The sequence below is a fragment of the Eptatretus burgeri genome, chromosome 7 (assembly GCF_056783735.1).
Source record: "Eptatretus burgeri isolate ZD-2024b chromosome 7, Ebu_testis_v1, whole genome shotgun sequence".
NCBI classification, from domain to species: Eukaryota; Metazoa; Chordata; class Myxini; order Myxiniformes; family Myxinidae; genus Eptatretus; species Eptatretus burgeri.
Window position 1 is genome coordinate 58,246,436 of NC_140967.1, and position 14,512 is coordinate 58,260,947.

The following is a 14,512-nucleotide window of genomic DNA, read 5'->3' on the forward strand; positions in this document are numbered from 1 at the left end:
ATCACTCATCGCCCTGTCACTGGCCAAAACGAGCGGCAAGTTCGGCGATTGGCCCAGGGGCGTGGTGACTTCACAAGGACCCCTTCCTCCCTGTCTGAACTCCGCCCACCAAACAGGCAGAGCAACATTATTCTGCATGGGCTCCGCCCACCAAATAGCCAGAGAAACTGTATTCTGCGTGGGCTCCGCCCACGTACGTGCTGACACGCACGTAGGCCATGGCGTCGGCCAGAGTGAGGTGAAGGTGATGCTGGCGTTTGTGTAGTTATGAGGGTGTAAAAGTGAAAGAAAACACTGACTATCAAAGTAACTCACAGCGCATTTACATTTATTCACCCCTTAGACACGGGACGGGGACCCTAACTAAAAAACACATTCTTACCGATATAACTGTTCTATAGGACCTGTATGTTGTGTGCTCATGGCTTCCAGATTCGCAACAATACAGAGGTCCAAAGTTTTTCCGTTTTTGTAATTATGGCTGCCACACCACATGAGCTATGATGTCATAATTATCAGTTAAACGTTTGACACGAGTCGTCACACCCATGGTGAAAATTTCGTCTCAATCCGACAAGCAGTTGCAGAGGAAAACACGAAAGTGGACAAACAAACAAACGGACAAACAAAGAAACGGACCCAAATGCAATACCCTCTCCTTCAAGGAGGGGAATAATACCAGTTGATCGTCTGGATTTTTTTTAAGGAAGGAGGAGGCCCTTTATGTTGTTATTTGTTATAATTTAATTATTTTCAAAATGGCCACCGGCTTTTCGTACCCGAAAAATCATTTACCCAACAGGCCAGTTTTTTTTTACCTCCCCACCCACTCCCCCCCCCAAAAAAAATTACATGAATCATGTACCAGACATGTTAGTTTTCTACCTCCAAACAAATATGATATCGGTCATATACCTGACACATCACGTACACACTCAGCCAATTAAAAATACAATCCAAAATTCTAAACAAATATAGAGTAAATGCATGGCGAAACAAAACAAACCACACACTTCAAGCATATTAAAATTATTGGCTGCGCCATCTTTCTATATAGATCTACAGTAAACATTTAATACAGATTTATGTATGTGGGATGTGAACTCACCAGCGCTCCCTGGTCCAACTCGGTAGAAGCTCAGTAGAAGTTATAAAAACTTAGTATCTACATGGGGAAAATGATCGATTCAAAGAATGGTGCAAGAGTTGTACACAAAGAGATGGATTTATAGGTAGTGCAAAGCAAACAGCTTCAATAAACCGTATGTCCTTCCTTTCATCCGTCCGTCAAAAAATGAAGAAGAACCACCTTGAGAACCCACCGCGTTTCATTCGTTTCTAGTTTGTTGTTTAGTTTTTCTTGTGTTGTTTAATTTTTAGATCCTCGTGGAGGATCTCTAAGTCTTACTCACGTTGTTGTTGTTCTTCTTCTTCTTCTGGACTTTTTTGTTTCACAGCCTACAGTTTTCATCGAAACTTCCTGAAACTTGGCACATATATGTAAAAATACCCTGGGCAGACAGTAACGATCTCCGATTTTGGAAATTCTACCCAGAAAAAAAGTTGACGTCATAATATCGCCGCTAATGGAAATCGCCTATACGATTATCTCCGAAACTAGGCAAGTTGTTTGAATTTTGTTTGTGGAAATCAAGCCAAGCATTAGCACAGATAATTTATCGCAAACCTGATACATCACAATGACGTCATATTCGTTTTTATGACGTCATCATTAAGAGGACGAGGATCTTAGCTCATTTGAGCTTGTTTTTTTTTTAATTGTGTATTTTAGGGTTTATTGTTTAACTCTTTGAGGAAATATCCGTCAATCCCCCAGGGGGCTACTTTTTAAGCGGTGTAGCAGTTTTACTGCACAGCCTACTTCGGACACGGGCGCAATTTTTTTTTCCCTCGTAATGTTTGACAAAATAACAGTTTTTTTTTAATGAAGCAGGCGGGGACAATCAACTAGTATTATTTTAAAATTTGAACTAATAGTACACTTGTCACGGATATTGGACAAATTCAACCGTTATTTTCCTGAACTAAAAGTGGAACACCCTGCTTCTTACCAGTGGATTGCAAACCCCTTCACCAAAAACATTGAGACAAAGCTTCCATGCACCTCACCATCCAAACTCTTGGAAGAGCTCATCAACTTATCTGATGGCACCCTTTGAGTTTGTTTCAATGAAATGCCGCTGGAAACATTCTGGGCTTAGTGTGGTGATGAGTTCCAGGTATATCATGATGCAGCAATGAAAGTGTTAATCTTATCTAGGCCTTGCCCCGGGGGTCCCAGGAATATTTTATTGGACACAGGGGGGCCACGGATTCAAAAGGGTTGAGAAACCCTGCTTCAGAGGGTTTTCAGAGTTATCCCATAATGCCGTACATGCCGCCATGTTGGTTGTATAACTTTCCCTGGCAACGATGACATCAGTAGCTCTACAATCTATCTCTATCACTTTTAACTCGTCATTCTGACTAATTGCAATGGAAGGTTACGCTAATTCTTTGGTCTCGTTTACCTTTTCTCGCTTATTTAGCTTGCTAACCAATATGGCGCCTGCGCACTGCATCATGGACACTTAATCCCCTTTATTTGCCAATTCAATGAAATACATCCTTATTTTTACAGCTGTGATGTTTACGCCACGTGACATGTTTGGCAATCCTGAACGTCTGATTTACGAATGTTAATGTTTCTTATTATGTATTGCAGCGATTGTGGCGGTGTAAGGTCTGTCACCTGTTCACTTGTATAGCAGATTTGTTTATAGCGAATTCACCATTTTTAACACTGTTAACAAAACATTGGGTTTCGATACGAAGTTCACCTGCTTCAATCTTTATTATCTTGCCAAAACGAAGTTTTTGCACGATATGTTAGTCAACTTGTACGTTTTTTGTTGTTGTTTTGTTTGTTTGTCTGTAATCACATATCGATCACTCTGCAGAGCACAGTTATCATTGGAAATTTTTGTAACTTCGCATATCAGAGGCCTATAGAGGTCCCTTTCAGCGCATAAAATTTTGAAGGTCAAGGTCAAAGGTCAAGGTCACTTTGTCGCAAATCAGGGGAGTAGACGAAACCCTTATTTTTTGAGTAATTTTGATTGGATCGTCTTCAAACTTCATGGGAATATAGTTCATCGTCTGGCGCTCAGCTAATTAATTTTTGGTGGCGATCGGCATTGACCTTCATGGTTCGCGCTGGAGGTCGAAAGTTTTTGACCCCAAGGTCAAATTTTGAAATCTTAGGTACCATATCGTGTAGTACCTCAAATTGAACACCTCGATGAGTGCTTTCTCGATATGTCAAGCTTGAGACATTATGACGTCATTTGCTGACGTTATGAGGCAAACGCATATTTTTCATGGCTACTCTCTAGAACGATTCTCATCGGAATCTCTCGTAGGCAGATATTCCTCAAAGAGTCGCTCCTGGTGGATAGCAGCTCTATTCACCTCAGTGTGACCTTAAAAAAGTCACACGTGGTCACCTTTTGGCAAGATACGGGTCACCCTGCGGGTGACATTGGTTTTTATTATTATATTAATACGCTAAGCCATATTGTGTGGACCTATCTCCTCCAAAACTGCCGAAACGGATTGTCGCCACTTTCGGCATGCGGGTGCTCTGTGGTCTAATGAACAGCAAGGGCTATGTGAGATCGCGCCAGACAGACAGGTTTGGGAATTTTTGGCGATTTTCTAATTTTTACATTCGTTTGCATGGCGACGTGTGACGTCACCGCTGAGAGGCGTAATGACGTCATCGGTCATTCGCCGACGTCATTACGTCTGTCGTCGACAGACCGTCACCGCTGAGAGGCATAATGCCACTCCAAGAAAACAGCATCTGCAATGTAAAACCCTTTTCTGCACATGCTGACTACCTCAGAAGTTGCATTTTATACAAAAAATGTAACAAGAAACATTGTATATGAAGAAATTCTATAAATCACATTGTCAACACTGGATATATAGACCTCCTGACGAACCCTCACTGGAGTAACTTCGCACGGAGCGCCGGTTTGGCTAGTGTATATTGATTAGCAGACCGCCATGCTGTTCAACTATCCTGGTATATATTGTTGTGTCTGGGGGGGTAAGACCGACCTGGACGGATACCGAACAGTTCTCCCTTGGAGGCGAACACGTGATCCTTGGGGATTGTAGCGTCCGTGGGACGGGAGGTGGCGAAGCACATTACCAGACACATTCACAAGGACGGAGGACAAGGGGTGGGGGGGGGGAGATAAAACAAAAGAAAAATCCCTCCTTTATTTTGGCACTTAGCTTCATCCAGAGATTATCCTTTTTAGACCTGGCATCATCAAACCCGCATAGTCACTGCACAGGAAACCGCACCTGAAAATGGCGCCAAGCCGCTCTCTGGCCGGGAAACGTACGTGAGGTAACCGTGTGGCGGGTATTCAACGCCGGGTCTCAGAAACCACCGTGCAGATTCTTTTCACCGGTGAATATACCGACCATTCCTCTCTTGCACCAGGTCTGTTCACCATGATCACCAGGCCACGAGGCACGCTCTTCTTCCCGCCTCAAAAACGTACACGCTTCACAACTCAACCAAACAGTCAATGCCGAGCATTTTGCTCCCGTGTGTGAGAAAATTCACCTCAGCATGAACACAAGAATCGTGCACACTTCTTCACCATATCGAGGGGAAGCCAGCGAGCTCGATCCTTTTACCTCAAATCACATATAATACCTCACCACAAGCCTCTCCTCGTCTCTCTCGCACCTTGTGACCTCCACTGACCAATCATAAGCCTCAGGGCGTGACCTGTTGGCATGAAGCCGAGAAGGCGGGGTTTCCTGCCGGCTCCGAAGGTGTTGTTTTGTTGTTGTTGTTGTTGTTGTTGTAACAATCCTTTTTATCGCCAGTTTTGTAAATGCAAAAACAGAGGAAAAAGTTCACGGGGGCAATCACATACAGAGACAAATTAGACTTAAACCCCACTTAATGAACACGGCACCATCCCACCGGACGGTAACACGTACCAATGTTAAGCTGACAGTTTCACGTCGAGAGAATTTCCTTCCCGTCCACGGACCATGCCACTCTACACAACCGTACCTTTGCTATGAAATTCCTCCATCGACCCCACAAACATAACAATATTTAAAAAAACTTATCAGTGTTAAATGGTATAAAGTTTCCCTCACTAATTAATTAATTAATTATACATCTGTCATAATGGCAGATTGATCAATCATTAGATGAAATAAGTCGGGATTCTAACGTGATTTTTTTTTAACCCTCTTCAAAGGGAAGGAAATCTGAATCCGAAGGCAAAAGCGCAAAGAGAGGCTCAAAAGTTGGAGGATTAGCCAATCGGCGAGCCCGTTATTGAGACGTGCCTCACACTGATGTAGTTGTTGTTTTTAGGGTTAGGGTTTATTTTTTTTTGATAAATGGTGTTTCCCTGTTCATCCTGCGACGTTGAATTGTTGCAACAAGTTAATGTTTTACATCGTGATTTTCTTCTTTTTTTTTCTTTTCAGGAAATAATTAATGTTTTTGTTTGACGTCTATTTGTGGCTGGAAATTTGCCCTTTTCCGCTTCGGGAAATCGCAGAGGCCTCGCAGGGTGAAGAAACACGTCGTCGGGCATTAGCACCCTGGAATCTAGGAATTACTGATCTGATTCGTTGAAGAAGGTAAGTGATCAATTTCGATAGTCTTGTTTGTAGGAATGCCTATTAATTCGCGTTCCATTTGGTCGTCACATTGTCGATGATCTGAGCGTGCTAACCAAGACCACGTAAAATGACGTGACAAGTTAATGTGGTAACCGACGTTGCGCGGGAAGCGTGACCACCGCGACGATTGATACTACTACTACTGAAGGAGCCCCAATTATTCTCACCTGGTGATGTCGGCCAGGAAGTTTTTATTATTATTAAAAAAAAAAAAAAATTAATTCCTGTAAGGCTTTCACGAGCTGGGTGGCCAGGGTTGGCGTTCGATGGAAGATGGCAGGAATTTGTCATTTGTTTGCCGGTGGTTAACTCGCTCATTGAGCGAAATACACTGTGGAATCCAACGTCCGGCAACTGTTGCCAGCATATTGCACTCTCAGTTTGACGTTCATTCGAGTGACGACGCGCTTTGTAATAATCTTGCCTGCAAAGTATGATTCTGACCATTTATAGTCGGGTCAGGAATCGAACCCAGAAACAATCAGCTCAAAAGTACGTGTGCTACATCTGTGCCATCCTGTCGGACCCTCCAGCTAGTTGGGTGGAAGAGGGTTTAAAAATCAGGTTTCAATTCCTGTGTATCTGATGATTGAACAACGTGTCTGTCTGACAGGTGTATAATTAATTAGTGAGGGAAACTCAAACCATTTTACAATAATATCGACTGGGTCGGCAGGATGGTGCCGAGCAGGGTGTGGGGTCCACCAAAAGTTTCGTTCGAATCCGTCCACAACTTTTTGAGATATCGTGCTACATATTGTTTTTGGCCCTATCTCTCAATGGTGAAGAATCAATTTTAAAATCCTAGTAGTCGGGTCCGGATCTTCACCAAAATCTAATAGGTTCGACCTTGTCACACACCGAACCTGTCCACAAAATTTCATCCAGATCCGTCCACACCTTTTTGAGATATCCTGTACACAAACAAACAAACTGACAGACAAGCCGGTAGGCGACGAGGGATCCACGAGGATCGAAGCGCTGGATACGATGCTTTTCATTCTGACCGATCCACCGACGAAGATTCATTGCCAAGACGTATTGGTTCACATACAATTGTTCCTCTGCCTGGCAAGATTTTTCCTATTGCGTATTTTGCCAACTGGCACTCCTCAGAGTGGAGATGGAGGAAAGTGTAAATGACAAAAAATGTTCTACCAACCATGTTCTCTCACCATGCCAAGATGCTTTCGTTTACGTCTAACCGTTTCACCTTGATGATATTAATTTATAAGGGTCTCGTTTCTCCACATTCAAAACTGTAGGACAAGTATTGAAAATGGTGAACGTAGGTCGAGAAAAAGTATTTTTTCGAATGTTGCGTATTTCAGCCCCGACACCCTTGGTGATCGAATCTGGAAAAATGCTGCGGTTCAATTTTGTAGTAGTTATTAAACTCTATCCATACACCGAATTTGAACGTTCCGCCGTCGACGGTTTCCGAGGTCAAGGTCACTTAACATATTCCCTGGTTCACCACCTTTCCGCATTCGGAGGGCTGCCATTCGGGAACTGAGAGATAGAGGAACGTTATGCTGTCACGATAACTAGATGGGGATGCAAGGAATAGGCAGGAGTTGGTCCGGTCGCTATAGCTATCATAGAAGCCGCGCTACGTCAGTTACCGTTTGTGTTCTTAAAATGCGGTTTTTCGGCCGCTGCATAGCAACGGGTGGTTGCTTAGCAATGAAACTCAAACGCGCGCACACTCCCAGCCCATATGGCACCTGTTCGCCAAGTTTCATCGAAATCGGTTTGCTGGTTTGTGCTGTGGAGCCTCACATTGCACACACACACACACACACACACACACACACACACACACACACACACACACACACACACACACACACACACACACACACACACACACACACACACACACACACACACACACACACACACACACACACGGAAAACCCGACAATATCGGGTATTTTGCGAATCCCAAAAGGGGGGTGAAAAGATAACCTGCTTCACCTTCTGTGGCGGAGGTAATAATCTTATCGTTTTTGGCCCTATCTCTCAATGGTGAAGAATCAGTTTTTTAATTGAATAAATATCGTATCTGGATCTTCACCAAAATTGAATCAATTTGTCCTTGTCACACACCCCACGTGTCCACCTAGTTTCGTCCAAATCCATCCACAACTTTTTCAGATATCCTGCAAACAAACAAACAGAAAGGGGTGGAAACATAACCTCCACCTTCGTTGGTGGAGGTAACTAGAGGGGGAGCACTCGGTAGAGTGCAAAACCTCCGCCGCCAATACTGCTGGGTCACTCAAGTGAACCTGATATCCTATTCATTCAATTTGACGTCAACAGTGCTCTCAGAGTTATAGTTTGCAACTTTCCCTTTTACTTTTAACTTTTACATACTCAATTCATTCGTCATAACTGGATTCCTTGAGACAGAAATTGATTTTACGTGGGTATATCCACCTGAAGTTCCAAAATAAGCCGCAATTATAATTTTGGCATGTTTTTTTTTTTGTTGGAAATCACTTATAACATGTAGAAATGCAAAAAAAAATCGAAATTTTGTTAAATTTTTTTTCTCTAACAATTTTTTTTTTGGGGGGGGGGGTTGGAAATTACTTAAAACATGTAGAAATGCAAAAAATAAAATTCAAATATTTTTTCAAAATGCCCGCCATAGCGGCCATATTGGATTTTGGACCAAGTCCAAAATCTAATGGCATGATCCTTGAACCATACATAATCCCCCCACCAACTTTCGTCGAAATCCGTCGAGTTTTTCCGTAATACTGTTCACAAACAAACAGAAAGGGGTGAAAACGGTAACCTCCGATCTTCGATAACGGAGGTTAATAAGTTTTGAATCTACATGGAGAGCTTAAATAGTTCCGAGATTATTTTTTGGTTCGTGGGTGCCAGCAGTGACCACTATTTTCGTTGTGTCTGTCTGTCTGCCTGTGACTCTCTCCAGAGCATAGCTCCATGACATTCGATGCAATCTTGATGAAACTTGGACACAAGGTAGATATCATTGTCTAGTTGTTTCTTTTTGTATGAGGGGGCATCCCACGCCCCTTGTAGGAGGAGCCCCGCCCACTTGAACTTTTTTTTCTCGCAATTTCATTTCCTAGAAGCTGTGCGTAATGTCCATAAGTACAACATATAAAAAATCCGATTTGATTTGGTCAATTTTTATGGAAGAGATAGGTTTTTACAGTAGGGCTTCCTCAAAAGCTTCCACAAACTCAATTGTACCTATCGTGGCATTGTTCAATCATGCCCACGAACCATCGTCGCCTCTCGGCTTGTTCATTACTTTTGTTGTTTTTTTTGTATGAGAAATGTATTAGCTATATACAGTATTTAGGTTATTTCTCCGAAATAAGCTCAGAGTGGGTCCCGGTGTATAGCCGTCTGTAAGTATGTCCGTTAACATTGGACTAAAACGTCTCACAAACTACCTGACTGATATGGACCAAATTTGGTACAATGCATCAGGACAGTAAGGTCTCATTGGGTTGTCGTCCCCATCTGGATCTGCTTATTCAGAGGAGGTTAAAGGGGGGTTTTCCCCAAATATTGGTATTGCATTCAAAAGTCTTCTCAGAAACCGACAACCAGATGCTGACCAAATTGGCCCTGTTGCATCATGACCATGCCCTAAACGTAAGTTGTGCTCCCCCTGGCCATATCTTCCCTGGAAAGGGGGGCCAAGGATGGACTCCCCAACCCCTCATTCACTAAAACATATTTTCCTCACAAACTACATGACCGATATGGACTAAATTTGGTGCGATACATCAGAACAGCAAGGTCTCGTGTGCTCCCCCATCCGGCTTCGCCCCTTATTCGAATCCGTTCACAACTTTTTTCTGAAAAGGGGAGTTTTGCCTCAAATTCAGGTAATTTCTTTTTAAAATCTTCTCAGAAACTGACCGCCAGATGCAAACCAAATTCTTCATGAAACGTGAGGACCATGCCGTTAACTTAAGTTGTACTCCCCATGACCGTACCACTTCAGGAAGGGGGGGGTATGGCCCCTTCCCCCTAATCCCTCATTTTCATACCATCTGTGGAGGAAATAACTCAGTCCCCTATGGGGCTGTTTTTTTAATTTCAATGTGACTTTTTAGCTTTATGTTGCTCTTGTTATGTATAGCTTGTAAGTTGTAAAAGTTAGAAATACCAAAATAAAAAACCTCATGTCTCAATTTTCTCCCCCCACTGGGAATTTTACAAATTGCACCCTGGTTCAGAGGCAGCACACCCACTTTTGAGCAGCCGAATCGGGGTTTGATTCCTGACCCTACTACAAGTGAGGTTTTAAAAGCAATTGGTTCACTTTATCCGTCTTTTTCTAAACCCCAGTGTATGATCGAGAAACTACTCTATTTCAATTGAATTTTATATTTTGAATACTGTAGAACATGAACCTGCAGTTTAGCAGTGCTTCTACACTATAAAAGGAGCCGTGTGTGTATGCATGTCTCCATCTGTGTATGCGTCCGGGTTCCACCCATTGGTTGGACAGTTCGCCTTACTCCACATACAATTTGTACACTATGGCGGCCATGTTGGTGATTACTGCTACGCGAAGTCAAAGACGTCATATTCACAACAGCCATGCCCTCCCTCTAAGTTTTCCCTTCAATATAAAACGACAAAAAAGGGGGTTTGAGTCGAAAGGTGTCACGGACCATGTGAAGATAGGCCTCAGCAATGAAGGTTGTTTATACACCGCCCAAATAACTCTCAGCTTCGCTTTTACTTCGAAGGTTACACATGTCCTTGTTATTTCTGACTTTTTCTCTTAAAATTGTGAGTTGGACAGGTAACCATGATGGGTTTCTGTGAAGTCGGTGATGACATTGAGGATTTGGGGTAGGGAGGGTTGAGGAGTTATGGTGGGAGAGGGTGAGGAGTGGTTTGAAGACATGAGGTGGGGAGTGGATTGATGCTTTCAGGCTTGGAGTGGGAGGACTTGGAGTTGGGGAGAGAGCAAAGATAGGACAGAGTTGGATATATAGAGAGAGTGCGTGTGCGTGTGCGTGTGCGTGTGCGTGTGCGTGTGCGTGTGTGTGTGTGTGTGCGCGTGCGCAAGTTACTGTTGTTGGCTGTCATCTCCACATGTGTTTACGTGTCACAAGGGGGGTGACACAATCACCATACAGTTAATGTGCTAATTGGTTCTGAAGTTTGCAAAATGTATGGAATCTCATCCCGATCGCACATGCGCTTCCAGAAGAGTAAGGTTTTTAAAAATACTTGTCTGGCAGTCAAAAACACTCAAACAGGAAATTTAGTTTTTAGGGAAGTCATAAAGCACTAACTTAATGTGTTGACTAAGGTGGTGTAAAAGAGTGCATCAATGGTGGTAAACTTCCTAAAAAAAAAAAAAATAATAACTTCTTCAGCCTTTAAAACTTTTATTTTATTTAAATTAAATTGTTGTTTTGAACACTGGAGAACACAAAGTCTTCGCTCCATTTTTGTTTACACTACTTTTAAATTGTTTTAAATTACATTATGGGATGTGCACACAGCTGTTTTCAAGACAATAGTTGCCCATTCTAAATTGTTGTTTGCTTTTTTGGGGGAGAAGGTATTTAAAGGGAACCTAAATGCTTGGACCACCTCACCGCTAATATTGTTACGGATTTGGAAGCCTCTTGCACACAGACAGTCAGCAGTCCCAAAGTTTAGTCATTTCTTTAAGTATATGTGTATAGTTGGAATCCATCCCCCGTGTCTAACGGGAATTTCATGTGTGCTCTGCGAGTTCTTTTGAAGTTAGTTTTTTTTTTATCCCCTGCCACGTGGCGGAAGGGGGATATTGTTGTCACCCAGGTCGTCCGGCTGTCCGTCCGTCCGTCCGTCCGGGCGTGAACATTTATAGTTGTGAGTGCGATAACTCATAAACTGTTCGCCATATCGATTTGAAATTTGGGTCACACATGTATCACATAAAAAGGAAGAACCCTATTGATTTTGAGTGTGGCCGGATCCAAGATGGCCGACTGGGGTGGCCATTTTGAAAAAAAATGTTTGTTGTAACAAATGGAAAACCGCTTATCTGATTTCAATTATTTTTGGTTACTACGTTCCTCACCCCTGGGAAACTTTTTTGAGATGATGACCAAATGGTGTCTTGTTTCCAATTCACCTCCCTCATTATCTGGAATATGTATGACCTTTTTCATTCAATGGCGGGGGATTCCCCATCTCTGATGGTATATTTTATATTCCCAACAACAACACCCTGCTTTGTTCTGCCACCCAACCAAACCTTCGCGCACCGACTCCATTATCCACGTCTTTTTGGATGAAGGTGTGGGCGGAGCCTCCATCGCCTCAGATTGAGGCTCTGCTCCGAAGAAGGGCAGGGAGTGTTTCCTCCAGCCAATGGATGAAGAGCGAGCAAAGCCGAGGTGCTCCAGCCAATGGGAAGCCAGAAGGCCAGAAACAACAACAGAGCCTCTTCAGGGAGCGGGCCACCAACACGCCACCCATCCAATGGGAGGCAGAGTTACCTCAGGACGGATCCCTCCCACCTTGCAGGAGGGGTTGAATAATTGTCGGTGCGATCCGTCGTGTCGTCTCGTCTGGTCTGCTGGCCATCTTCCGTCTTGGTGATTGCTGTTGTCTGCCGCTTTGTCTTGGTTCCTTGGCGCTTGTTGTGAGGTTGTCCGTGTGGGTTTGAGTCCCACCGTGGTGGTTGGAGCGTCCGATCTTCCCAAGCCCTTCCACAAGAATCCCGAGCTCCACAAGGGCAGGTCGGCAAGCCGTGCGAACATTGCCAGGTACCGACCACACTCTGACCTTCAGCCTGTCTATCCCCTTAGCTGCGAGGGTCGAAATAAAGACAATCCGGGTACATTTTGTGTGTGTGTGTGTGTGTGTGTGTGTGTGTGTGTGTGTGTGTGTGTGTGTGTGTGTGTGTGTGTGTGTGTGTGTGTGTGTGTGTGTGTGTGTGTGTGTGTGTGTGTGTGTTGGCGCCGTCCTATAAGTAGAAATTGTACAAGTGTTGATTGCTCATTGTACATTGCCTGCATATTCGTGATAACTCTGCTCTATGTCTCCCTACGTATTGTAAAATAAATCCCCTGTTAAATGTACCAGCTCGTTGCCTGTCATTTCTACCATTGACCCAGCAAGGTGCGGGCTTGAGAAATAGTGAGGCCGTCTGTGCCGTAAGTTGTTATTTGGACCAGCGCGACTTTGCTAACTCCCGCTCGGTTACGCCGGATCCGAGTCGGTAACAGCGACTCGGTTCGGACAAAGCCGGCTGAGGGTGTGGCTTCCCCGGTAGTTACTTAGGTAACTTAGCGTGAGTACTTAGGTAAATTGGAATAGACAAGTGGACCCTACCTCACACCGTCGAAATATTGGCGACCACGTCCTTTAAGCGACCCGGAGTTCTCCGGGGTGACGACCTTTCAATTCCGGTGTACGGTGGGAGACGGCCCGACTGCTCCGTCTAGCTGTCGTCCTCGCCACCGACCCCTGGCCCACAACAATATATCCCTTGATACCCTACAAAATAGATATGATGTGACTGTCTTTGTCTTTTTCCGATTCATAAGGTCGGTAATTTTACGATTAAGAGTCAATCTTCTTTTTCTGCTTCTTCACGCTGAGCCGTGATGTCACACCTGGAAGTCGACCACCAGATTCGTGTTATCTTCAGGTTACATCGCGGTACGATTTAATTCAAACGGCACATAATTTTCAATTTTCCACAAATATGTCAAGTCGATGCATTCTTGGTGGTTGTAGTAATACAAACCAAGATGGTTTCATGCGACACCAATGGCAAAAAAAGACCCTGAGTTTGGCAGAAATTGGACGAGGTTTGCCCAAAATACCCGCGTGTGGATCGGATCAAAATACCCCACAAATGTTCACTTTTGTTCTCTGAACATTTCACAGAGTACTGGTATGAAACAACAGAGATGGCTATATCTTGTGGTTATTTACCTCGATTGAGAGAGGATGCCAACACCATGGTTAAGTGGAAGAAACAGCCGTCGCTCGAAGCTGCAAGACCATCTTTATTGAGTTACCAGCAAATGTACACAGGCAACTTGAGCTGTGAATCGAACACCTGATGCCATTGCCCGGCTGTTACCACAAGAACGCCTGAAAATAATTATCAATTAACACAAATTTCTTCAAATCAAATTAATCGCCACCAATTTATGGTGGACAGAAAGTACAATGTATCATCTATTCAGAGGATTTGACTGAGGATGCTAAAACGTTTAGGGTCTTCCCCTCCCCCCTCTCCACAATTCCACAACAACCATCACCCCCACAATACCCACCACCACTGCACAGCACCCCCCTCCCCCCTCCACAATACAACAACCACCCCACACAAAATCCCTTATAAACCATCAATTCAAGGGAAAAACAAAACCTACCAATCTGGAGTGAGCAAGCGACCGGTGTTTTCATCTTCATTAACACTGTGTGTGAATCGGGCCTACAAAATGTTCACTTTTATGCTCAGAACATTTGACAGAGCACTGTTATGAAACAACAGAGATGGCTAGATGTTGTGGTTATCCTCCACGATTGAGAGGAGATGTAGCCGTTTGAATTGCTCGCACAAGGCTCAAAACGAGACGTCTCCATAATACCCCCGAAAGCATTTCCATCACTAATTTTGTCTCCAATAGTTTCTTCACAATCACACTGATCAGTTTCAACATACTGAGAACCTTCAGAGTTTCAAATGACTGTGGAATCGGTCTCGAATCGGAGCTCGAAGTATTCCGTTTCTCAATGTAAGTCG

At 43.8% G+C, this 14,512-nt stretch overlaps 2 protein-coding genes across 2 annotated transcripts in view; one reads left to right on the plus strand and one right to left on the minus strand.

Annotated features, from left to right (window-relative positions):
• Positions 1–4,399, minus strand: part of HERPUD2 (HERPUD family member 2) — a 112,857-nt gene extending 108,458 nt beyond the window's left edge. The window contains exon 1 of the mRNA XM_085888609.1: positions 4,378–4,399. The gene's annotated coding sequence lies outside the window, so the exon portion shown is untranslated. The remainder of the gene's footprint in view (positions 1–4,377) is intronic.
• Positions 4,400–5,401: 1,002 nt separating this feature from the next.
• Positions 5,402–14,512, plus strand: part of LOC147023332 (uncharacterized) — an 86,120-nt gene continuing 77,009 nt past the window's right edge. Inside the window, exon 1 of the mRNA XM_085888599.1 lies at positions 5,402–5,691. The gene's annotated coding sequence lies outside the window, so the exon portion shown is untranslated. The remainder of the gene's footprint in view (positions 5,692–14,512) is intronic.